A 25,923-nucleotide genomic window follows, 5' to 3' on the forward strand; every position below is an offset into this window, starting at 1 on the left:
GTCCATGGATCAACATGTGCCTGATTGGGTTGAGAGATGTTCTGACTGTTTTGAGAGTGAGAAGAGGTTAAAGTTAGGCAGTCAGGCACCTCATGGCACTATTGAGGATCCTTTGGCTCCTTGGCATTCGGTTTGTATGGATTTTGTCAGTCCTTTCAATGGTCTGAGTGTGGATTTGAGGTTTGCCCTTGTACTGATTGATGTCTATTCTAGATGGTTAGTTGTGAAGTTTTGCAAGGAAATAACCACTAAGGTGACAATTCAATTGTTAATGGAAATTTTTAGGGAGGAGGGGTTTCCATTAAAGTTAATAACCGATAATGGGACTCAGTTAACCTCTGAGGAAATGAGAAAGTTCTTGTGCGCTTGTGGGATTGTTCAGAGTAGGACATCCTTTTACAACCCACAGGGGAACGGAATGGTTGAGAGGGCTAACCGCATGGTGAAGGGTGCAATCCAAATGGGTACAGCCACTGGAGGTTCTGTGAAATGCATGGTGGAGGAATTAATCTGGCATATCGCACGATTTAGAATTATTCTTCTGGTATGATTCCTATCACTGTGATGAGGGATCGTGCTGCTGGCACAAAGTTAATTCCGGCTTGGATGAAAGAGTGTGTGGGATTGGGGAATCCCAGTGGTGAGAAGAGTGCTGTGGAGGTGGTATGTAATGACTCACAGAAAGTCAGGGTGAATGATTTGGTCAAAGTGAAACCTGGGCGGATTACGGGTGGTTTGACAAAGTTTAGGGGTCTATTCAAGGTTAAATCTGTACATGATAGATATGTAATTTTGGACAATGGTGAACATTGGAATTTTAGAAGAGTGGCTCTTTACTAAAGACATGTCGATGTGGTTGATGTTTGTTCAGAAGAGGGACATAGTTCAACAAGTAGGGTCAGGAAGCCTCCTTCCTACTTGCAAGATTATTATTGTGATGATCCTTAGTTTTTTTTTGTTTGGGTTTCTTTTGTTTATTCTCTTTTTATAACTGAAGGAAAGAGGATATGTTGTATCTTGTTTTTATGCTGTATTACTTTCTTGACACTGTTCCTTTAACCTGTACATTCCTTTTGGATCCTTCCTTACTCTCGTGTTCTTTCTCTTTGCTTGGTGTGTCAGTTGCCTGCTATCCTGGAGAGGGACACCAGCTGATACCTGTAGCTTACAATAAATATAACTCTTTATACTAATATTCCATGATGGACTTGGTATCTCTTTCCCTACAACACCGTATTTAAGCAAAACATCAATTGCCACAATCCCGAATGCCCCGCTCGCTAACTTCACGCAGCGTATGATGGTGATCCAAAACCCGCCTCCAACTTTCTTTTAAGGGCCTGATACTTTTTTTTGACAACGTTTGCATTAGTTTATATTTTCAACCTGCCTTTCTGCATTTTATTTTCTACATGCTTGGGAATAACGTGAAAAGTCATGGTTTGTTTTCTTAGTCTAATTTGGGCCTAGATCAAAGCTAAAACACAGAATCCCTGTTTTATAAATCGTTTTTTGACATCACTTTACAATTTTTGGAAAGTTGAATAACCGTTTAATCAGATTTCCCTACTTGGTTAGTTTGCCCAAAGCTTATACCTTGCCGTTAATGTTGATTGCTGCTTTTTGAAAATCGAGAAACTGATTTTTATTGCTGAGCAACCTTTTTGAGTGATAATATGTATTACTATATATTAGTGAACTGTCTCAATGGAAGAAATAGTAGCATTATCTTCTGTTTCAGTGGAGTTGGGTCGGTATCTTAATCTTACTATTCAAAAGGCTGTACACAATTACTTTTGTTGCTTAATGTAGGTTAAGGGGTTGTGAAATAGATTGTTTACAAACTTTTTTTTTAATGTGAGAAGGAAATGGCGTTCATTTTATACTTTTTGTGTCCGTTCCCAACGAGATTTAAATAAAAAAAAAGTGTTTCATTACTTTACAGTTCTCTCTAAAGTTAGACCGAAATGTATATGGAACGCAGGATGGTCATTTGGGTTGAAAAAGGTGGCTGATATGGATGTACTTACGTTTACATCTGTGGCTGATGTAGTGAAGCACATCCCAAAAGCTTGTACGATGTTTTCACGGTGTATGTATGAATCATGTTTAGGTATGAACATATTTAATGATGTACGGTGTTAGGCAATCTCAATACAGCATTTATATTTAGGTCCTGTTAGCCAGTATTTAACAACGTAAAATACTTGCCCGTTTTAAAAAAAGTTGTGTAAGTCGCACGTTTTACGAAAATGCCGTATCGGTTCATTTGATGAATTCATCCTGCACCCAAATATTTTCTATGGATGTTCAATTGTGACGTTTCAGCACTAAGGAATCGTCCAATAATTACCTTGCTTTTTTGTCTTTTTCTCATGATTTCTTTTGTGTGATGTTAATTCCACTGCACTGGAGTCTCGACTCACGTGAATATCCAATAAGTGCAGAAGAAGTGTCTTCTGATTTTGTGCCCTCTTTAACTTTTGGGTGCATCATCAAACGCTGAAGAAATCTACGCGAGCTTGATCCCACCTTCTAGGTCTTAGTTTAGGGTTTTCTGCTCTGCTTCCTTACCTATTTCAACGCAATTATTGAGTAAAATGTGCTTTTCACACCAAGAGCCTAGCCATTGTCATCAGTTAAAAGCAGGACTTAACGTGAGAAGTGAAGGGTTGGTGGTCTTTAAAATGGGCGTGGCTTATGTCATTATAAGCGTGGCTTAAAAAAAAATCTACATTTCTGTGATTTGTGGTGTGCCATTCAACAGGTATTTGGTTTCTCTTTGATCTGTTATGCAATGTTCCCATGTATCAGCTCTGCTCCTATTGTGAAGCGCTCCGACGCCTTCCGGTCAAGTCAGCGTAATCTAAAACCCATTCCGTATCCTAGGTCCCCCACGTTCGTTATTCCTGGGTCTGAGAAGTAATAATCTGAAAGCCACATACAGCTAAATTGGACAAACTGATAGTACTAGAAAGCTCTTCCCTTTCCTAATTGCAAAATGAGTGTCAGTGCAGAGTGCGTGTAGAGTGAGTGCAGGTGCAGAGTGAGTGCAAAGTGAGTGTGACTGCGATTGCAGAGGAACTGCGACTGCAGTATGTGAGTGTGCATGGTGAACAGTATGTGAGTGTGCATGGTGAACAGTGTGTGAGTGTGCAGGGTGAACAGTGTGTGAGTGTGCAGGGTGAACAGTGTGTGAGTGTGCAGGGTGAACAGTGTGTGAGTGTGCAGGGTGAACAGTGTGTGAGTGTGCTGGAGACGAACACTCAAACTAAGTCCACCACACACATACATAAGACCACACACAAAACCACACCACACCACACACACATACACCACACACTCATACCACACTCACACACACCACACATCACCACTCGCCACCGCACACTCGCCACCGCACACTCACCCCCACAGACTCACCACCACACACTCACCACTACACACACAACCACACACCACCAGCCGTCAGTGCATGCTTTCACCAGGCGCAAACACCACCAGCCATCAATGTAGGCTTTCATCAAGCACAAACACCACCAGGCGTCAGTGCAGGCTTCCACCACGCACACAACACCAAATGTCAGTGCATGCTTTCACCAAACACACACACACACACGCCACCACCAGCCGTCAGTGCACGCTTTTAACAAGCACACACACCACCAGCCATCAGTGCATGCTTTCACTAGGCGCACTCGCCACCAGCTGTCAGTGCACCCTTTCACCAAGCACATACACCACCAGCCATCTGTGCACGCTAGTAACAAGCACACACACCACCAGCCATCAGTGCACAATTTCTACAAGAACACACACCACCACCCATCAGTGCACACATCAATTGTTAACGCATCTACAATTAACTATTGTAGCAATCGCAATATGGTGCCCTTTACTTTTAAACATATTTATCTAAAGCGCAGCATGCCACCATTCCTACTATTCCAATCCAACACACATTTCCACTACACACCACATGCATACACTCCATAACACATGGCTAAAAGACATTGCCATTTACAATTCCATTAGCTCTAACTCAAAAAAATCCGAGACCTATTGCATTTCTAATGCTTGTTTTAAGAGCGGGGGGACGAGAAGAAGAGCTTGTGCTTCTCAACGTCCGGGCGCAACCTGCTTTAGTGAGTTTGTTAGGGAGGTAGATTGGTGTCTGTTGAAGGGCTTTGTGTGTAATGCAGGCGATTTTTATAGGAGGATCTGCCTTCAATGGGAAGCCATTTGAGGTTCTTGAGGGCAGGTGAAATGTGTTCGGAACGCTTAGTGAGTTGTAAGCCTGGCTGCTAAGTGGAGGACAGATTTGAGGGGGGCAAGGTGAACTTTAGGTGTTCCAGAGAGTAAAGCATTTTCCGTAGTCCATCTTTGAAATCCTGGATAATCCTGCTGGGTGCTTGGAGCCAGAGTGCAAACTCTCTTTCTGCCTGCTTGCTTGAAAGGACTAGAAATTGGATATCCGATTTTGAAATCTTACGCTGGAATTACCAGTTTTATTTTTTTGAGGTGCAGGAGAGTGAAGAGTGCTCCTTTTGCCGAGTTTTTTATATGGGCATTGTGCGCAAGCTTATTGTTAATGGTGATGCCAAGAGATTTAGCTGATTCGGTGAGGGATAGAGAGCAGTTAAGGGCATTAAGGTCAGCGATCCAAGCTTGAATGTGGAGAGGGTGGTTTTTAGGAGAGAAGAGAGTGATTTCAGTTTTGTTTGGATAAAGTTTGAGATGGTTGGTGAAGAACCAGGATTGAATCTTGGATAGGGCAGTGTTGCGGTGTACGATGTCAGAGTGGGATTTGATTTTATAGTACAGTTGGTTGTCGTCCGCATACAGGTGGTAGTTAATTTTGGCCTGTTAAAGTATGAGGGTGAGGGGTACCATAAAGAGGCTGACGAGGGCGGGAGACAGGATAGATCCTTGGGGTACACCGAAGGAGACAGATGTGGGGTTGGAGAGGCAGTTCTGAATTTTGATTTGTTGGGATCGATGTTAGAAGTAGGTGGTGAACCAGTTTAGGGCAGTGCCATTTAGGCCAAAAAAATCTTTTGTGTATTGAGTAAGGTTGCTGTCTCCATGTTCTTTCAGCAAGTCTAAGTCAGGGGTGTGGAATGTATTAAAATATCTACTTGTCCATGGGACGGGTTGCTTCATAAACCTACTTGTCCTGTAACAAAATCCACTTGTCCCTTTGGTGCCATGTAGTGCGGAAACACATTACGGCAGCAATCTCATTATATAAGAGCTCTTATATAGTCTCTCTGACTATGCCAGGGCTCATACCATAGTAGTGTTTGAATACTAGCTATCCCTTTTATAGTGCCGCGTTTTGGCAGATCTACATACTGGGACAGAAGTTAGTGGTAAGCAATAGTTCCAGGGTTGGAATGCCCTTTTGAGTCTGTGCAAATCTACTAACTTGCATGTTTTAAGGGTTTTCAACAACTCTTCTCTAATCTTTTCTAATACTGAGAAATGTTGGTAATTTACTCCTGATAATGGCAGACGTAAACCTTCTTCCAGAGTTGGGAAAGAAGCGGTTGGAGGGAGAATGAGCTTGCAAACACTCAGGTTTTCGCATGAGCAAATCTACACATGCAGATTTGCTCATGCTAAAATGCAGTTCACAAATTTTCTAGGAGTACAATTTCGTGCTCTAATTCTTTACATTCTTGTGAATGTACGAAAGTCATATAGCTTCACTTAATGCAAGGACATATACCAAGGGTGCACTTTTGAGACTTTATTTAATAATTGGGCCCCTAATTTGGACTGGCGTAAACCATGACCTTTTGGGTTTATTAAAATTCTCTCTCTGTATCAGCTGCCTTCACTGTGAGTGACAGCATTCTGCTCTTTCGCAAGGATCATATCCGCACTCAAAATAGTTTTGTTCAGTGCCAATAACTAATGTGGCAGCGTGTGCTTTTTTGAGACTAAAACAATTTTTGCTTTTGCCAATATTTGTTATAATGGGGAGGGCCCGGCAGCTCTCACATTAATAAGGTTTTACAAAAACCATGTCAAAACAAGTCACACATTGCCAAAACTATAAAGCTGACCACCAATTTCAGACCTACTGGTGTTGCCAATGCTTATGTTTCCCATAATCATATTGAAACTTGTTACATTGATTTTCCAATATGAATATTTTTGGGAAGTACTAGCATGCATGAACATATTTTACTAAATGATGCTGCAAAGAAATGGTACCTGAAATGTTACAGTAGTTTAGCAAAATGTTTTTTTCCCTACTTTCATTTTAATTTTTTTAGGAACATTTTATATTGTAAGCAAAGAATCAATAATCTTGCATTCATGCTTCTGCAAATATTTGCATTCTGGCAGGATTTTGTAGGGCCATATTGCTAAACTTTGAAACTGTGTGCACCTATTTTTATACTGGAACCACTGTCAGTTGTGCAGTCAGAATTTACATTTACTTAGAGCGCTCACCCTAATAATAAAGGCTTTAAAATATTGAACCATAAATAAAAATTTGAACAGCATTAACATATGCACACAAATATTAACTTAACTGCAGGCACTGCCTTTCCCTGACCCTTAATGTGGTACTGCACCTGGCAGCCAAAGGGTTTGTGCTGCAGGGGGTTGGGCCTACTTGTCCCAAGGACAAAATATACATTAAAACGTGTTGCCCATGACCCCAAACAATATGTCCTGGGTGTCGGGCTATAGAAATTCCACATCTCTTCTAAGTGAACGTCTTTCCTTGTTGAGGTCAGAGGTAAACCATGATTTGGAGGGTGAACTTTTTGTGTTTTAAGTTGGAGCGGGGCAAGTTGATCTAAGACCTCAGCAACAGTTTTGTTAAAGTGCTCAGTAAGTTAGTTAGCATCGAGAGAGGGTGGGATGAGACTAAGTTGGGATTGAAGTTTGCCAGGGGGGATTTGCTTAAGATTTCTGATCATAGTCCTATCTTTATTGTTTTTAGCTGGGGCGGGCGAGATTTGGGGGGAGATCGTGAACAATATGAGGTGATGGTCGGACCAGTCGATAGGGATTATGTTTGATAGGGCCGCCAAGTCAGCGTTCGAGATAATGGCGTCAAGGATTGCTCCTTTAGAGTGGGTAGGGGAGTAGCAAAGTTGTTTGAGGTCGATAGTCTCAAGAAGATTAGAGAGAAGGCTGATTGTGGGGTCATCTGGATCATTCCAGTGGAGGTCGAGATCTCCTAGGAAGAGGTTTTTGGAGTTGGAGAGTGACGATTGTGTGAGAAGGTTTGATAGTTCCTCTGCAAAGGGCAAAGGTTCACCAGGTGGGTGGTAGATATTATGTAGTCTTATTGAGGGGGAGCTTTTCATCTTCAGTTTGGCTCCAAGGTATTCAAAGGTAATAAAGTCTGTGTTATTTACTAGTGAGAGTTGTATTTCACTTGTAAAGATAATTACTAGACCTCCCCCCTATTCTTTCAGATCTGTCTTTTCTAAGAATGGAGTAACCAGGGGGTGGTGAGAAGGTTAAAGATGAGTGTTGAGTGATCTTTGAGCCAGGTTTCTGTGACAAAAAGGCGATGACAATATTGTCGCTAAGGATGGTTTCTGATATTTCCGTTGCATGTCGGACAGCTCAGCGGCAGTTCAAGAGCATGCAGGACAGGGTTTTGGGGATGGTATTGGGAGGAGGGCATAAGTGAATGGTGGTAAGTTGAGGGGGGGTCTGGGGGAGCTGGGTGAAGAGTGGATTCTGCAAGTCCCCATAATGACAGGGATGCTGGAGTGAGGGAGGGATGGATCATTAGGTGGGGAATTGTTAAGGAAGGAGTTGCAGAGGTTCAAGATGTCGGAAGTGGAGTAGTCCCTCAAGGTGCGAAGAGGTCTGTGCGTACGGCTGTGAAGAGGCGTGGTTGACCAACGCTTGGGATATGGACGTTTTGGGGGGCCAGAGCATGAGGGTGGGGGGGCGCCCAGGCGGAGCGGATATTGGAGCTAAAAGATTTGAATTGATATCTGTTCTGAGTCTGGATGAGGAGGGGAGAGGGCGTACAGGGTGTGAGGAGACGTAGAATCAGAGTAGGGGGTAGGAGTGCAATTTGTGGAGGGGGTTTGGCAGGGCAAGAAGGGATGTCTTGTCAGAGGTTTGGTCTAGAGGGGAAGGAGGAGGGTTTAGGAAGGGATAAGGAGTAGGAGAGGGCCGGTCATTAGGGGGCAGGGTATTTTGGGGGATGATATGTGGATTAGTTGAATTGTAGGGGGGTTGAGTCAAGGGAGGGAGTTAGAGTAGAGAACAGAGACAAGGGTGTATCTTAAAGGACTGGAATGTCAAGAAGGAGAGGGGTTAGCATTGGTGTGGCGGGAGAGATCCCGGGGGAGTCTTGGGGGTGAGTAGGTGGGGTAGAGGAGTAGGAAATGACTCAAAGGGGGGTTCAGGAGAGGTGAAAGAATAGGTCAGAGGAAGGGAGGTGGCATTGGGGTTAGGTGTGACAGGAGGGAGCGGGGTTAGTGTCAGGTAGGCGGGGGAGAGCCATGGGGCGGGGGAGAGCCATGGGGCGGGGGCTTGGGGATGCATAGGTGTGGGGGGAGGAGTAGGTGTGGACAACTGGTGGGGTAAGGTGCTGAAATAGTGTTCGAAGATGGAGAGGTGGGGTCTGGAGGCTTGAATCAGGATGTTGCCGGTTTTGAAGATGGAAATGTTAATATCACCAGGAAAAACTGAGGAAGGAGTGGTGGATCGTTTATAACCAAAAGGGATTTTGCTTGATTTAGTTACTGGGAGGTGGCACAGGAAGGTACTTTTCCATTTGGAGGGTCGTTTGGTATAGAAAATGTAGTTGGTTTTAATGTGGGACGTGAGGCTGTGGTAGTGGTCAACAATCAGGGTTTCGGGATGTTGGATAAGTTGATTATGTTTAAACTTTTTCTTGGCATTTTTAGAGAGATTGGAAGGGTAAGGGATTGTCCAGGAATTGGGTCCATGTTTGGTGAGGGAGGGGTGTTTGGAGGTGGGGCAGGATTGAGGAGGAACGGATGAATGAGGTTGAGGAGGGACATAATGAATCAGTAGATAGGGAGGCGGAGGGGAGAAAAGGGGAGATAAAGAGAATTTAGCGACAGTGAGGGGTGAGGTAAGCGCTCAGATTAGGAGAAGAGGAGAGGTTTAAAGCTGAGGTGCGTGAGGACGTAGGTGAGAAAGGCAGTAAGAGAAAATAGATTTGGGGGGGGGGGGTATGTACACCGTGAGATGATTAAATGAGTGTTAAGCAGAGAATACCCCTTAATAGAACATAAGGCAAAACATTTGTAGTACTATGGGGCGTAATATTATAATTCCTAACTGTGTGATGTAAATATTCAGTCACGTCCAATTTGTTGGCAACAGCAGTTTGTACACCACCTTCTAACAAACGGTTTGCACTTTCCAAAAAACCATTGGATGCTGGACTAACAAAGGTGCACAAATATGCTTGATGTAATTTTTTTTTAAAAACATGTTCATCTCTCCAGCTACAAAATGCGTCCCATTATCTGTAACAATTTCTTCAGCCAAACCTTCAATAAAAAAAAAAAGCTCCAAGTATCAGCATTTTTGACAAAAGCAAAATACAACCACTTTGAAAAATAATCAATGGCAACAATAAGATATCTTTTGTCACCACTATGAACATTAAAAGGACCAGAAAAATCTAGACCTAACTTTTCCCATGCGCCTTTAGGCCATTCCACAGGACACAATGGTGCTGTAGATATCTTCCAATATTTATCAGAACACAAACATTCAGAGCACTATTCCACAAAAAGCTTGACTTGACCATCAACACCTGGCCACCAATACGTTTGTTTAATCTTCCTAATAGTGATACCTAAATGTCCATGGTGGACCAATGCAATGATTTTCCCTTGCAAACCTATATACTGTCTAACTAAAATGTCGTTGATGCCTCAGGAAAAAAACGTTACATGATGCCTGAGGAAAAAAACGTTACATCAGAAGACCTACTTCTATTACAAGGCCATCCTTCAATAAGAAATGTCTTAACACAATTGAAACAGTCATTCTTTTCACAGTTCTCAAACTATTCCTATGTTGTTTTCTTCTGTAATATCACCCACAGTCAAAACAAACTCCTAGTCACTCTTATCAGTATCAGTATCATAATCATCATTATTCTTTACAGGTAGACGTGATAAGCAGTCTGCCCTGAAATGTATCCCCTTTGCAACTATTTAATGTCAAAATTGAACTCTTGCAGTTGTGAAATAAGTCTGAGTAATGAAGATGGCTTATTAGACCAACGACCTCCCAACATATAGATCAAGGGTTTATGGTCTGTATATAACTGAAACTTAGTGCCCCAAATATACATTTTAAATTTCTCGGCAGCGCATGAACACGCTAACGCTTTGCGTTCTTTGGTGCTATAATTTTTTCAACCTGACTGAGTGTTCTAGAGGCGATCGATACAGTCCACTCTAGTCCTTTTAATAATCTGATTTAACACCGCTCCACTTCCTTTGGAACTAGCGTCTACAGTTATAACACTCGTTTCATCATGAGTAAAAGGGTTGAATGCATTAGCATTCATTATCAACTCTTTAATAGACATAAGAAATTCCTCCATACAAACATACTTGACATTTTTCCTTAATCGATTCCTCAGTGGCTGGACAATAACCGCTTACCCATGGACAAATCTGGCATAGTATTCACTTAAACCAAGAAATGTTCTAAGAGAATCTTTGTCAGGAGGTACAGGTGCATTATTAATAGCATTTAACAAAGACAATTTAAGTTCAATACCTTCATGGGAGATGTTATGGCCCAGATAATTCACTTCTTCCATGATAAATTTACAGAGGTCAATATTCAATACTTTTTCTAATAATAATACACATTGATCCAAACTCTCAGTATGTATTAGTATATCATCTTGAAAAGCTTGGATACCTTTTTCCCCTCCGAACATTTGATCCATATGCCTTTGAAATACACTGGCAGCGGAAGCCAATCCAAATGGCATCTTTTTGTTCATGTTCACACCAAATGGTTTCACAAAGGCTGTCAATGGCTGTGAATTAACTGATAAAGGAATTTGTTGGTACGCAGAACATAAATCTACTGTGGTAAAATACTTACTTCGCCTAGCTTAGCTAGCTTCTTGTGAATTCTCGGAAGGGTATGACCGTCTACACGGATATTTCGATTTGAGAACTCTCAAATCTGCACACAAGCGTACATCACCTAAACTCTTCCGTGCGACAAGAGCAGCTCAAACCCATTTAGAAGACTAAACAGGTGTTATTCTACCTTGAGCACACATCATTCAATACTTTTTAAGATGACCCCTGACAGAAAGGGGAACAGGTCTGAACTTATGTACTACAGGAGTGGCATTACTTTTCAGTCTAATGGTGTGTTGTAACCCATTGACTACCCCAACCTTATTGTCGAAAACATTGGTAAATTTAGAACGTCAATCATGCAAACATTTTCATATTGATTTTTAAGTTCCACAGACAAAATAGGTAAATCCCCACAGAATGTCCAGGTCTAAGTATAATACCAAGCTTACCCAGATCTTGCCAACCTAATATCACGACCATTGACAGCCACGTACATTTTAGTGTAAATATCTGTCCTCTTAAGATGTTGTATTCACCAAATGTCTTGGGATTAACACTTGTAGGTTTAAGTAACTTATTGGACCCAAAACGTATTAAAAGTATTTTCTGCTAGAATTGTTATAGGTGATCCAGAATCTGCCATGATTCAAACTTTAATTCAACCTATTTGTACTTCACAAATTGGTCCCTTACATCTTTTCTCAGAATCCATTAAAGCACTGACTTCCACACTCAATTGCATCACATACAGACCCTTCCTCCACATCAAGTTGACTAACTATAAATTTGTTTTTTATTGACCTGCACACCGTATAAAAATGCCCAATTTTTTTAACAGTAGCATTTTTTCCTTGTGCACGACGACTAGTGTTGTTTCCCATATGAAATTTTGATCCAGACCTATAACATGCTGCATTCATTCTGATTTCAAAAGGTTTCTTAGTATTGTTCTTATGAGAAATTGATTCACTTGAATTGTTTACTGAAGCGTCTGCATAAATTGTAGTATGGTTCTCCTTGGGAAACAGCCAGACGAAGTGTAGATTTCCACAAAGAAGATTATTCGGCAACAGGACCCATGACAGCCAGCCACAGCAGCAGGGCAGTCTATGAGCCAACATTCTTACAATCTAGAATTTCTAATAACGCACATTTTAAATTTAATACATCACATATTTAACCCCTTGCGTGCGTCGGATTTCCCCCGGCCGTCCGATGTCACGATGGGCGTGTGTGGAGGACGGCCAGGGGCCGTCAGAACTCCGCCAACTCAATACAACTGCTGCACTGCGTGAAAATTCGCACGTAAAGGGTTAAAGATATAATACCCTATGAATAAACATAAGAGAACTTTACCTACTCCCTTATTACAGTACACTATAAAAGAGTAATGTGCTACACGACAAAACACAAAGACACAGCAACCTGGATATAGCTTAAACAGGAACTAAATCACTGACGTGGATTACCTTTACAATTTAGGTTATTTGTAAAGTCTACCCCCCTCCCCCCTTTCCCCCCGGCACGGTTAAGGCAATGAATATAGGAATCCGTCTAAATGCCCTTTTAAAATTACTATCTGGTCGGGCACCCAAAGGGACCTTGCCCTCTTAAGGCCGTACATATATACGCTTTATACGCATCTTGTGTTATAGACTATAGTAGATGTGTTAAATTACAAGGATTATAGCTAATATAATTATTGGAAAGTTATGCATAAATGACCTTCTGTAATATAACTTGAATTTTTGCCTAATATTCGTTTTAAGCTAGTTTTTGAAGGGCCATTACCAGACCAGTTGGACATTGAGTTTTCTGGGTGCTTTATCTCCAGCTCTTAAACCTTATGGTTTCTTTGTTGCCACGTAGTCTCAAACTAACAAATATAAAATGATGTAATTTATATTTATACTATATTGTTGGATAATTGAACAATACACAGACTGCCCTGGGATCGGAAATGTTCTGAAAAACTGCGATTCCCCTACCCCCTTCACCCCTTACATGCTGAATAACAACATTTGTCACCCCGAGTGGGATGGGTATGCCCAGACGTGGGTCCTGTGCTCTCCATGCCACTGGAGTCAAGCTATCCTGGCTGACGAGGGCTGAAAGCCCGAAACTTGTCCTAGGAGTCTTGTTTCTAGTCCAGGGACGACCTGGCCTGGCAGTTTGTGCTGGACTGTTCTCATTGGGCGCAGGGTCAAGACTGATTTGCATATTGCTCGGTCCAAACTGGAATGGCATGGTGAGCAAAAACACAATGGATTTAGGCCCAGTTCTCTGTACTGCGGTGAATGTATGACATTGTTCTACATTCTGTACATCAATTTTTCTTTTTGCGATTAACATACACTGTCATGACCAGATCATTGAGGTGGAAGTTTTTATTGCTGCACAATTTTGAGTGACAATTAACTTTGAATATTAAAGATTTTTATCATGATTTTCAAGACGTAACTGATGAATGATTAACATTGCCCTTTAAATGATTTAAATGTCATTAAGAAGTGTTAACACGATTTTAGGTGTGCCTCATTTCTTGACTAGGACACCATTTTTAATTTATATGGATACTTTTCAGATATGTTCCTCTTGCTCCTACTCATTACCCCTTCCATTAAGTCCCCCTGCATGTCTTCTGTCCCCTGATTCTTCGCAGAGCACAAGATAATGTAACATAACTCTTTATTTTCCTCATAGTGCGTGCATTGGGAATGACCCTCTCATTCGTGTATTAAATGTTACAAACCCAACGACGTTTCCGCAGCAGTTCCAATGATTTGTCCAATATGTGTTATCACCAGCCAAGCAATGCTGAATTTACAGTTTTTGCTTATAAGTTTATAAAATACTAGCAGCCCGCCCCGGCGTTGCCCGGGGCAGAAGGGGCTGGGGGCAGCATCACAGCAGGAGAGACGCAGCAGAGCGGCCGTTTTGTTGGTCCTGTCCGCCTCTGCCCACGCTTTGTTTTCCCCGATGTCCCGAGTTTGTGGAAAAGGCTTTCTGAGCACTCAGTGTTCATGGCCCCCGCCCGTCGTAGGTCCTGGCCGCCTCTGCCCATGCTTTGTTTCCCCCGACGTCCCGACTTTGTGGAAAAGGCTTTCTGAGCACTCAGTGTTTATGGCCCCCGCCCGTCGTAGGTCCTGGCCGCTTCTGCCCACGCTTTGTTTCCCCCGACGTCCCGACTTTGAGGAAAATGCTTTTTGAGCACTCAGTGTTCATGTCCCCCGCCCGTCCCTTGGTGCGCACCCGCGGCTGCTTCACTTACCTCATCTGCCTCTCCTCCCCGCGCTGCTGAGTTTACCGCTCCACTGCTCCTCCGCTTCTCGCCGCTCCTCACCGCTTGTCCGCTCGCCGCTCCTCCCCACCTGTCCGCAGCTCCTCCCCGCGCTCATGTCGGCCACTCTTCCTCTTGCTCCTGAACGCCGCTCCTCCCCGCGCTCCCGATGTCATCACGCACGTCGAGGCCGGCGCTACTTCCAAGGGACTACTTTTTTTTTTTTTATTCGTAAATTTTTTAAAGATCGTATATTTTTTATTTTTATATAGCCTATGTCCTTCTGCTTGCCATGAAGTTTTCAAAGATGTCTTGGGTGTTTGAATTGGTGGTGTACTTTTCGAGTTTACCTGGCTCAAAGGACACAGTTCTCTCTTTATAATAGTAGTATAGATGTATAAAAACCCGAGGTTTTGTGGGTGAGCCAGAGACTTTCACTTTTCTCTTGAGATGCTGTCTGTTTTGCTTGTGAATCTGTCGTAGAATTTTCTGAGTCCAACCCCTTTTCTCTAGGGACACTGTGTGTTCTATTTATGGTTTGGCTGTTTATTGAGATTTTGAATAATTCTGATTTCTTAACTATGTTCTTTGTATCAGTCTTCATGACATATATCATAAATCTATTTCTCTGTGTTGCTTAAATGGAGTTTTTGTAATAACACTTTTTCCCATGATCTAGAAATCAGTTATTGAGTGGCTGCATTTACCTATTTATTACTCTGCTAAACTAATGTTGGGTCTGATGTTAAGGAAGGTGTTCTTTAACAACAGATCAAGGGTGCTAGTGCAGAATCTTTGAAAATAATCTTTTGGGGTGTCTTTAAGATTTTGTGGGTCTGAGTTCTGCTCCTACATTTGCTTGCTCTTATAAAATATGACACTTCCCACAGAAGTGTTAATAAAGAATAGATTCTGACCATTTGCATTTTTAATACATTGTATATTAATGTTTAAAATATATATTTGGAAAGGACAGCACTCATTTTATAAAAAAGAAAAAAATAAGTTTTAGGTACCTTATCAGTAACACAGATGTCCCTTATATTTAAGTGCATAATGACACAAAAACATGGCTCTATTTTAGATGATTGTATTAAACTTGTGTATTTTCTATGTTTTAAATGTGAACTGCTCTTATGGTTTTTCTTAGACCGCCTTCAGGGGCTTTTTTTTGTTAGGAAGGCATCATTACCTGCACACTTCTTAATAACCATTGCCATGCATCTCATGTTATTAACTTCACTGATGATTTTCATATGTAATTTTTTTGTTTATTTCCAGACATAAAGCATGCAGATATTTATTTTTTTAATATAGTCGCCATCTGTTAAAACAGAATCACTGATAATTTCCCTTGGCTGTAATCCCGTCACTGTTTCTCCCCCCCCCCCCCCCCCTGCCCCGTTTACTCTGACAGTACAGCTATGAATCAACTGTATGTAAATTAACTTCGCTGCACCTTGAGAATGACAGTCTAGTCCGAACTTTCCACCAGACCACATTCTGTATGGTAACATGCAACCCCCAAACACATTTCAAGCTAGGTGGGCCTTATCAATGAGGTTGAACTTGGTGGTTTGATTTCTGTGGCACAACATGCTAGGAGTAACGGGTGTGGTGCATAGGCATAACTGTCGTACTGGGACTATTTGCTTGTAGTAGAACAGTTAAAAAAACTACTGGAATGCAGACTAGAGTAATTACTAGTGGCTCAAATTAACTGAACTTTTCATACATCACATTTTATTCTTAGTGTTTGTAAGTAGGGCAAAAGAGCATTGGCTAACTCTGGCTTCTCCAGCGAGTTGCATGTAAAATACTGGTAGCATTCACCATCTCCAACGAGTAGCTTGTAAGCTACTATTAGCTCTCCATCTACCTGTAAGTAGCTTCCTCTGTGCAGCCCAGTTTATTAAATCTACATTTTTGCTTGGTTGAACATATACCAAAATTGAGATTGTGTTCGAAATGAAAATGTTTCTTTCAGTACTTTTAAGCTGATATTTGAGGAGAAATGGCTGAAATCTCAAAATATATATAAAGCTGGTATTTGAGTGATAAACCATGTGGCTTTGGGGATATGTTTTACAAATATTATTACCAGATGCATTGCAATTATGGCTGTTAAGTATTATTAACATAGAGGCATTCCATATGAACAAAGCCTTTGTTACATTACTGCTGACCGTTACGCCTGATGCATTGAAATGCTTGTTGGTGGCCACTAATTTAATCTTGTCTGATTTGGACATTTTTACAACACTAATAATATTAATGGCTCTCAATGAGTTAATTGCACATAAAGTAGCTCTCATTACAGAAAAGGTTGGGAGACCCCTGGGCAAAATGTTTATCCCTATGTCTGAATCCTAGTAGGTCAAGCGCTTCTGCCCTTCTAGCTGTACCTAAAATCTCCACACTAGATCATGTCGGTAAAATATACAAGTTTGTGAATTATGGAAACTTTTCCAAAAGATGTTGGGGACCTAAAAAATGTAGTTGGTTGCTAGCATTGATCCTAATTTTATTATATAACTGCGGTCAACTTGTGGAAAATTAAAGCTGTCATTCATGTTGTCTGTCTGACACGTTTTTGCCTATGACCAACTACTTGAAAAACATTTAATTTGTTACATGTCCCAATCTGCCATGAAAGCTCTCCTAGTTGTTTACTTACTAAACTTTTTCCCTCTTCTATCCTTCCAATCCAAGTACCTGACTAACCTATCCACCACTCAAATTACTTAATTATTTTCACTATACTAATTCACCACTAATTATTTATGGGTTCCGGAGTAGCATGCTACTTGCCGAAAAAGCGATTTGATGCCTTGTCTGGGATAGTAAGTGCTATATAAATGCAATTACAATACAATACACTTTTTTTAAATTAAAAGCAGCATTGGCAATACCAATACAAGTTTAAGTACCTTGTGTGGTTTTAAGCACGTAAGTCCTCATACAGGCTCTCTGTAACTCAACTTTGCACTTGTGCATTTATTAATACATCTGCCGACTCATTCATTTATTCAACATCTGACAATATCAGATTAAAATGCAAGCTCAACAACACATTCAAGACCAATTAAAATACAAGTAGAAAATGGAAGACATGCCTCTGCCTAAACACTTTGGGCATATGCTTCGAATAACAAAACTAGCATGTTGTCCATCTTGGAATGGTAAAACCTTCATAAACTATGGTCAATCGGCTTTAACTTGTGCAAAACCCTCTTAACAAACCACCAAAACCCTGTCCAAACTAAGCCAGCTATATTGCAGACATAAAGTAACATTGCATCCATCATCATCAATTCCAGTACCCTCTCATCCTGGTAAACCTAAATTTCCACCTGGCAGACTGCACCAACCCAAAATTGATTGCTTTCCTTGAAAATATCAGTAGCTTTGGCCTCACCCAGCCTGTCACCGGTTCCACTCATGTTTCTGGACTTCTCCTGGACCCAATTTTCTCATCCAACAACATCACTGTTCACAAATCATCCAATACCATCTGTTCCCACAACATCAACATTCTCTCATACACACAACTCGTACTACCCCCCTGACAAAAAGACTCTACACCAGGAACAAGCTCATCTATCGCCTGCACGACAGAGGCCGCCACCTGGATGAAATGCAACTGTCTAATGCTTACCACTGACAAAACATAAGTAAAAAAAACTAACCTCATTTTAGGACTCCACCTGGTATCTGTCCAATTTTGGACTCAAACCCACTCCTGCTCCTAGTTCAGGAACCTTGATATCATCATTGACAACACATTGGACATTTCTGCACAAGTGAAAGGCTGTCAAGGCATACTACTGCCACACTCTTAGGAAGCTGAGGTAGATCTTCAAATGGCTCTGGAACAACATCAAACAAACCCTCACCCTCTGGCTGGACTACTGGAACTGTGTGCTGGAATCTCCAAGCAACTCTCCAGGAAGAGTAAAACCATCCAGAACATGGCAGCCAGATTCGTCCTCACTCTTCCATTTAGGGCTCACTTCACACTACACCTTAGGGAGCTCGACTGCCTACTAATACACATGTGCAATCAGTTCAAACTACTCACCCACATTCAGAGTACTACACAACACCAGCCTTGCCTACCTGAAATATCTCCTTTCATCAGCCATTCAGAAACCTCCACTCAGTTTGACTTTAGTTAACGCACAACCCATGAACACATAAAAAAATGAATTGAAGGTCGAACTCCTACATCGCTCCTAAAATGTGGAACATCCTTCTGATACATACTAAAATCTCCTTTTTTTTCTTTCTTAAATTCCACAAGAAGCTGAAGGCTAGGCTCTTCCAGTAACCTTTTACTTTGAGGCGAGAGACAGCTCAGCATGAGAATACCTTTGCGGGTAATAACACGTTCTACAAATGCACATAAACTCACTGCAGAAGTCCATACTATCCTCCTGGTTTTCCGAGGAGATGGCCGTGTTGGATTCAGCACCCTGTAGATTAAATGAGCAGCAAGGAAGTGACCAGTTGACAGTGCGTGGAGACTAGTAGCATCCTCTAAGAAACATTAAAATGCAAGCTATAAAATGAAAGAGGAGCTATTAAAGGATAAACTAGAAAGCTAAAAGCCTGGCCAACCACCCGTAACACTACCTCGGTAGTGCTGCGCACGTCCGTTGGCGGACGCGGCCCCGCCCTCTTAATAGAACGTTCCGCACTGGCGCGGAACGTTCTAAGCAGCAAACTGGTTAACCCCTTGAGTTCTGAGGACGTTCTTGGCTGTGGCTCTAGTGTAACGGGGACCTAACCATTACATGCTCAGCACACCACCACCACCTAATCCCTCTGCTGTAAACAGCAGAGGGTGTTCCTTTTCCTTTCTGTTTTTTTTTAAGCCTGGCAGTGAGAAAGTTTCCCCCAACCTGCAGGGGTATATTTTTTTTCCTCAATGTAATGGCAATGGGTGCTAACATTAGAATTGGGCTTGTTTCAGTTTCAAATGGCTTGTTTCAGTTTCCCTGCTTTGGTCCTCTTGGGGCTATCTCGGCCCCCTAGCACGGAAAGACACTGGAAAGGTATTGTTGGAAAGGGGAGAATATCCCCTTTCCGATGGTACTCTTACCTAGTGGATCCCTGCTTGAAGATCTCCGCAGGAGAGAGATCCCCAAGCAGGGATCCACTACTAGATACCAGGGAGGGGGATGTGGCCCCTTGGGAAAGTTATGTTATGAATTTTCTAAAGCGCACAGCTGCCCCAGCAAAGAGGCGTCCCGGCGCTGGCAAATCTAAATGGTACATAATCCACCGAGAGCTAGCCAGTCATCATAATCCACAACACTATGTTAGAGGGAAAAGGAGGGTTTTAATTGCTTTCCTGAAAGCCAGAAAGTCCTCCATTCAGCGAATATGGACCGGCAAGGAGTTCCATAGCTTGGCTGCCATGAACCGAAACGACCGACCACCAAATCGGCAGAGTTTAGTCCGTGGTACAATCACCAAGTGTTGTCCCAACGAACGTAGGTTTCGGTGAGGAACATATGGGGTCAGAATTCCGGGCTCCCAGATTTAAGGATCTTAAATGCCAGACACAGAGCTTTGAGCTGATTCCAGGCATAAATCGGAAGCCAATGCACCCTCTGATCGTAGCTCTAACCGAACATCGGTTGGGGAGTCCCACCAAAATTCTCGCTGCCGAATTTTGGACTCGTTGTAGTCATTGTGTCTCGGCTTTATTGGCCCCCAAGAATAGCACACTAGCATAGTCCAGTCGCGATAATATAGTGGATTGGACAATGGGCTGTCGCACTGCTGGTTCAAAGAACTTCAGGAGAGGATTGAGGCCCCTTAGCAGACCCACACATGTGGCAGCCACTCGCTCAGTATGGGTCTGAAAACTAAGCGAGGAGTCCATCCAGACTCCCAAGTTCTTAACCAATGTCTTAGGCGTTGGCATAGTCCCCAGAGATGCCGGCCACCAATGCTCATTCCAAAGGGCGGTGTTCTTCCCCACCAGTAGGACCTCAGTTTTGTTCGCATTAAGCTGAAGACAGTTGTCTGCCATCCATTGGGCTACTGCTGCCATCCCGTCTCTGAACCTAGTGGCCGATGTAGATGGCCCTTCAGCTAAGGTGATCACAGGCTGGGTATCATCAGCATATGATACCATTGTTAGGTCCCAATCCTTTGTACATCCGCTAGTGGCTGGGCGTATAGATTGAACATAGACAGGCTTAATGCAGAGCCCCGAGGGACCCTTTGACCTATGGAATGGGATTGTGAAAGAAACGGCGGGCAGATACCCGAAAAGATCAGCCCCTCTGGAATGATCTGAACCACTCTAAGGCGGTTCCGATAATCCCTACTACCTCCAGACGATGTCGAAGAATGTCATTAGATACCGTATCAAAGTGCCTTTGCTCCCCCATATCAATGTGGGCATTTTTAGTCTTTTTGCCCCCCACCACCACGGGGGGAGCAGGGGATACAGTAGCTCCCAATCTGCCCCCAGGGGACCATGAAGCACACCAGACCCAAGGGATTATTTGTTAGTATTTAGGGGTGGGGGTTGCTCTAAATGGGCACTATAAGTTCGTTCCACTGAGCCATCAGTTATAGATTGTGCCACTGGTTACAGAACTATTTTGATTTGCCTCAAAGTTGCTGAGTTTCCCAGATCCAATGCGTGATGTGCTTCTCCAGTCCAGGTTTTTTCGTTTAGATTCTGGGTTTTGTAGTCTTGTTTTACAATGGCATATAGCTATGCAAGACTACAAGCCCACAAATAGGAACAAACCTAGAATTGAACACCAAATCGCACATAAAGTAGGGAAAGTTGACAGGGCTGCTGTCATCTTTATACTTAATTCCCCTAAGATGGGTCAGTGTAAGGGCCGTTTCTCCTGATTTTCTGTTTAGACTTTTAACCATTCATTACTCCAGACTATCTGCTGACACTACCTGGAATTCTCCTCCATGTCAGAGGCGTCAGCCTATTGTAGGTAAGCTTAGCCCGCAGCGATAGAACCCCGTTCCTCAAGCTGGGTGGGCTTTTCAAGGTAGTCTAGCCCAGCAGATCGAGGAATACAAATTTACACCACAGAAGAATGAGAACGGAGCTTATGGGTACAGAGCTGGTGGCAGAGGTAGTCCGGAAAAGATACTGAACAATTTGGGGGAAAGTAGGCAGCGCTGAGTGAGTGTGGGCAGCTGACCCCTCCCCGCGGAGAAGAGGAGGAGGGGCCATGACAACCGGGAAAGGACACTGTACGGACTGCGGTAATTAGGGATAACAGAGCAGGAGCTGCAGAACATGACTCTACTTACCAACACGCTCCCCTTCACGCGGTTCACCAAGTCGTCCTGTTGGCCGTGGCGTACACCTGCTAAGCAATCATTTGATGACGTCTCCCGAGCCCGCGTACTGATGGGAGGTGGGGCTTGCAGCAGCTTCATACTGCACCACTAGACCGTCTATATGTACGAATGCCACAGCCTAGGAACTGAATGAGATTTTTTTCTCCACATTTACATCAACTTCTGCCGTTCTCGTATCCCATGTGGCCAACCGTTTCCCCACCCATAGCGCAATAAGTTACTGTCGGTGCAGGAATGGAAGTTTAATTCTGATGCTGTGTAACATTTTCTCATTTCCACCTAAAATGCGTTGGGGCCTGCTTCCCGGCTGTTTTCACATTTCTGCCGTATTTACCAACGCCGACGGATGCAGCACTGCAATCCTGCCCACTAGAGGAGAGACACGCTTCAGCCCTGCGCCACGAAGAACAGGCAGAAGGAGCAGCGCTCCGATCAGAGATATTGCTAGGTATTCATTCATCGCTGTCCCTTATAGGTCTTCAAACGTTTTGCTCTGAGCCCCAATTAAGTGGAGTACTTTGAAGTCCGGCCCAGTGTTTTAAATGGGACAAAGTGCATACTCATTAACACGAGCGTTACGGGCACCTTATGAAAAAACAAATACATTAAAAACGATAGCGAGTGACTGTTACATATATATAACAAGCAGCTGTGTCTCCGAGCGTCATAGGGAAGGGTCTGCTCGGGGAGAGAGGCAGAGGTAAAGAGAAAATAAATTTTGCTCACCTCGTAATTAATGGCCATTGTGTAACGCTGTCGGTAAACGATCCAATCCCGGTGGGCGGTGCCGAAACGAGACAAGGCGGCAACAAGGATGGACTAAGAAGCCACCTTAACAGTGAGAAGCCTGCGTTTAGCCTAAGCTATGACGCGTTCCAGTGGGAAGAGGGGGCGGGGCTTTAAGTCCCCTTCCTCAACCGTATTGATTTCAAGAAGCTCTCTGATGCCGAGAGCTAAAAAAGAACCGTCTTCCTGCCCGCCCTGGAGGACAGATGATGGTTATTAGAAATCACACTAAACATCCACATTTCTTTTCTTTATAAAAGAGGGGTGGGGGTCGGCAATAATTGGCGATGCCAATGGCCCCCTCCAAAAAACAGCCACGGTTTTTAGGCTCCCTGACGGGTCAGAAAGTCCACTAGGCAGCAGAGATATGTTTATGGGCATATCAGGGAGGGACTCCTTAATAATGGTTTCCCTCCCTTTTTGGCAGCTTTGGGGGCAGATCAGCGATATTTTTAGGCATATCTGCTCCTGGGGGGGGAGGGGGGGTGGCAGAAAACCACTAGACACTGGGGAAAGTTTGTGTATGTGTGTGAACTGGAGTTTAGCTGACGTTCTGTGTTTGGCTGGCGATGTGCGTGGACTGCCGCTTGGCTAGCGATGTGCGTGGACTGCCGCTTTGCTGTGTGGAAAACTTGTCTGAACACTACGCTGGCACAAAGTTTCCATCACCCAGCATTTCTCGCAGTCTTCAGAAAAAAATGATACATCACTTGTATGGGTTCCCAAAGCAGAGATCCTTAAAACTTATAAAAGGAAAAACTGAGGGGGAACCAATGTGGGCCCAAAGGGGTAGTTCTTTTCATACTTTGTTTAGGCTGTCGCTGCTTTGGGCACCCACAAGTGAGGTATGATTTTTATTGGAAGACTGAGGGGAACACTGGGTGGTGGAAAATCTTTGCCTGGGTGGTGGTCACAACACTTCCCACACACAAATGTGAGGTAAATGTGACCTGTTAGCAAAGCTTGAGGTATTCAGGGCATTCTTGGTAAGAAAACTTAGGTAGAGCCACACATTTCTTGGACTAAGAGGCTGATACACGCAATTGCGAATGGAGCTCGTTGCGGGACGCGATTAATCTCCTTGATCGACTAACTACGAAGCCTTACCCTGACTTAACCAGACCGCCATCACATTTTTGATCGCGTGTATCAGCCTCTTAGTTCCGCCTCACCCGACGATACCTTGGACCATGCCATTAGATTAAATCAGGGGTCGTCCATTTACCCACTCGTGGTGTGTCCCCACCCCTGTCCTGATGAAGACCCCACAGCAAGGATAGCAACTCTACCTGCACACTAGGGGGTCGAAACGTCGACAACTATTCGGATTACCAACTCCACGCCGCATTGTTTTCATTTTCTGAACCATGTGGAGTATGTTGTTGTATGGAAATAATTATTTGAACCTTGTGGTCCCCATCTCTACACACACTGTGTAGTGAAGACAAATGATGTATATATACTGATTAAATTGTCACTTGAGAATTTCTTCTTCCTCCCCTCCACTTCCTCCTCACAGGATCACTTCCCCTTCCCTTGTCTCTTTGCTATACTCGGGGCACTGCGAAACCATGTTCACGTTTTGAGACTAAATTATATATTTGTTATATACATTTCACATTGTGATTAAAACAATGTGGACAGATTTGTTTCTTGGTTGATTTATTTGTTATCATTTAGTAAACTGTTCCTTGATTACTGGGACCCCTTCCTCTTATCACTTTGATAGCCCAGGTCCCAGTGACGCTTTCTGGGTACAACCCTTTGTTTATACCGTTTTTGCAAGGGAGGCACCTGCGTTTTTGGTCCTGGGCTCAGCGTTCAAAACTAGACACCAGAGTGAGTCCAAGGAGGTGTGACTTGCGTGGATCCCTCAACGTTTTCTGACCCAGAATACTTTGCAAACTTCATATTTAGCGGGGAAAATCCCAGTCTAGTTTTGAGAAATGACTGGGTTTGGTAGGTGAATATTATTTTTTTACGTCTCCTCAATAAGTTTTGGGCCATTTCCTGCTGCAGGCTCTAGGCCTACCCACACAAGTGAGGTACCATTTTTATTGACAAACTTGGGGGGATGCTGAATAGTAGAACAAGTGTTATTACCATTTGTCTTTCTATGAATTCCTGCCTTCCAAATGTAAGACAGTGTAAAAAAAGTCATTTTGAACAATACCCTCTAATTCACATGCTAAAATGGAAACTCACAAATTCAGAGATTCAAATATCATACCCGAGAGGGCCTAATAAGGTTTCTGACCTTGCAAATATTGTATAACCTCAGTTTGTCAGATGAGTAGGCACCAAACCTTTTGCCTCCTCCACCACTCATAACTGCAAATGGTTCCCATACTAACTCAAGTGCTAGAGGAACATTGTATAGAGCAGTACTGGTGAAGGCAAGAACACACAGAGGCTTAATGCAACTGGTGCAGTAATGGTGAATAGAATAGAAAAACCAGTGTGTTCCTGCATCCGTCACTCCGTATGAAAGGGGGGCCACAAACTGAGATTGACGAGGTGTTTGTGCCTTCAGAAATGTCAGAGCGTGGTCTTGTGGATTATCCTGTCTTGGCTGTTAGTAGCCACTGGGGCTAGCCCTTAATGTCCTCTATTGGAATGTTGCTGGTTTACGCCAAAAATACATTATGAATGACTGGGTGGACTCCATGTCCAAATTTAACATCCTTTGTCTACAGGAGACCTGGGCAGTTGAGCCTATCCATCTAAATGGTTTTCAAACATTTCACAGCCCAGCGACGGAGTCCAAGCACGGGCAACTAAAAGGGGGGCTGTGTATTTGTCTGAAACATTTTGGCTCCTTTAAAAACTACAGCAATTGTAACGAGTTTTTTTTACCAGATTGTGTCTCTTGTAATCTCTGCACATGCTTCTCTAGCTATTGTTAATTTTGACAACAACGCGTGTTCAACGGATGTTATTACAGCTCTCCACCGAGTAGATCATGACCTAGAGAAGGCTTTTCCCTCTAACTGTAGTGATCAAATTATTTTATGGGGTGGAGATTTCAACATAAGCACATTCCCCGTGACATCTAATAAGGCATGTGGTATGACATCCCCTGACCATTGTGAGACTACTTACTTTCTTCATTCGGAGTCTGGGGATACTCTAAACGATTTTATTTTGAAATACAACTTGGGGTTTTGTAATGAACTAACTAGTATGCCGGTCACAGTGAGGTGTACTTACAATGTAAGGGGGATAACAGTATGATAGACTTCCTACTGTTCTACCAGCGTTCTACAATACGGTTTCTAGAGTTCACTGTTTATGACATAGCACTCAGTGATCATTTCCCCCAAAGTGTCTTCCTGAATTTCGACCTTGCTGGACAGTCACGTGGCACACAGAACGTTACTGCATTAGAGGAAATTGCGATCTCTCCGCAAT

General features: G+C 43.1%; 1 protein-coding gene across 2 annotated transcripts in view; it reads left to right on the forward strand.

The window, feature by feature from the left end:
* The window catches only part of CDK13 (cyclin dependent kinase 13), an 841,634-nt gene that overhangs the window by 210,058 nt on the left and 605,653 nt on the right, over positions 1 to 25,923 (forward strand). The gene's annotated exons all lie outside the window — the stretch shown is intronic.

Source organism: Lissotriton vulgaris, chromosome 4_1, assembly GCF_964263255.1.
Source record: "Lissotriton vulgaris chromosome 4_1, aLisVul1.2, whole genome shotgun sequence".
NCBI classification, from domain to species: domain Eukaryota; kingdom Metazoa; phylum Chordata; class Amphibia; order Caudata; family Salamandridae; genus Lissotriton; species Lissotriton vulgaris.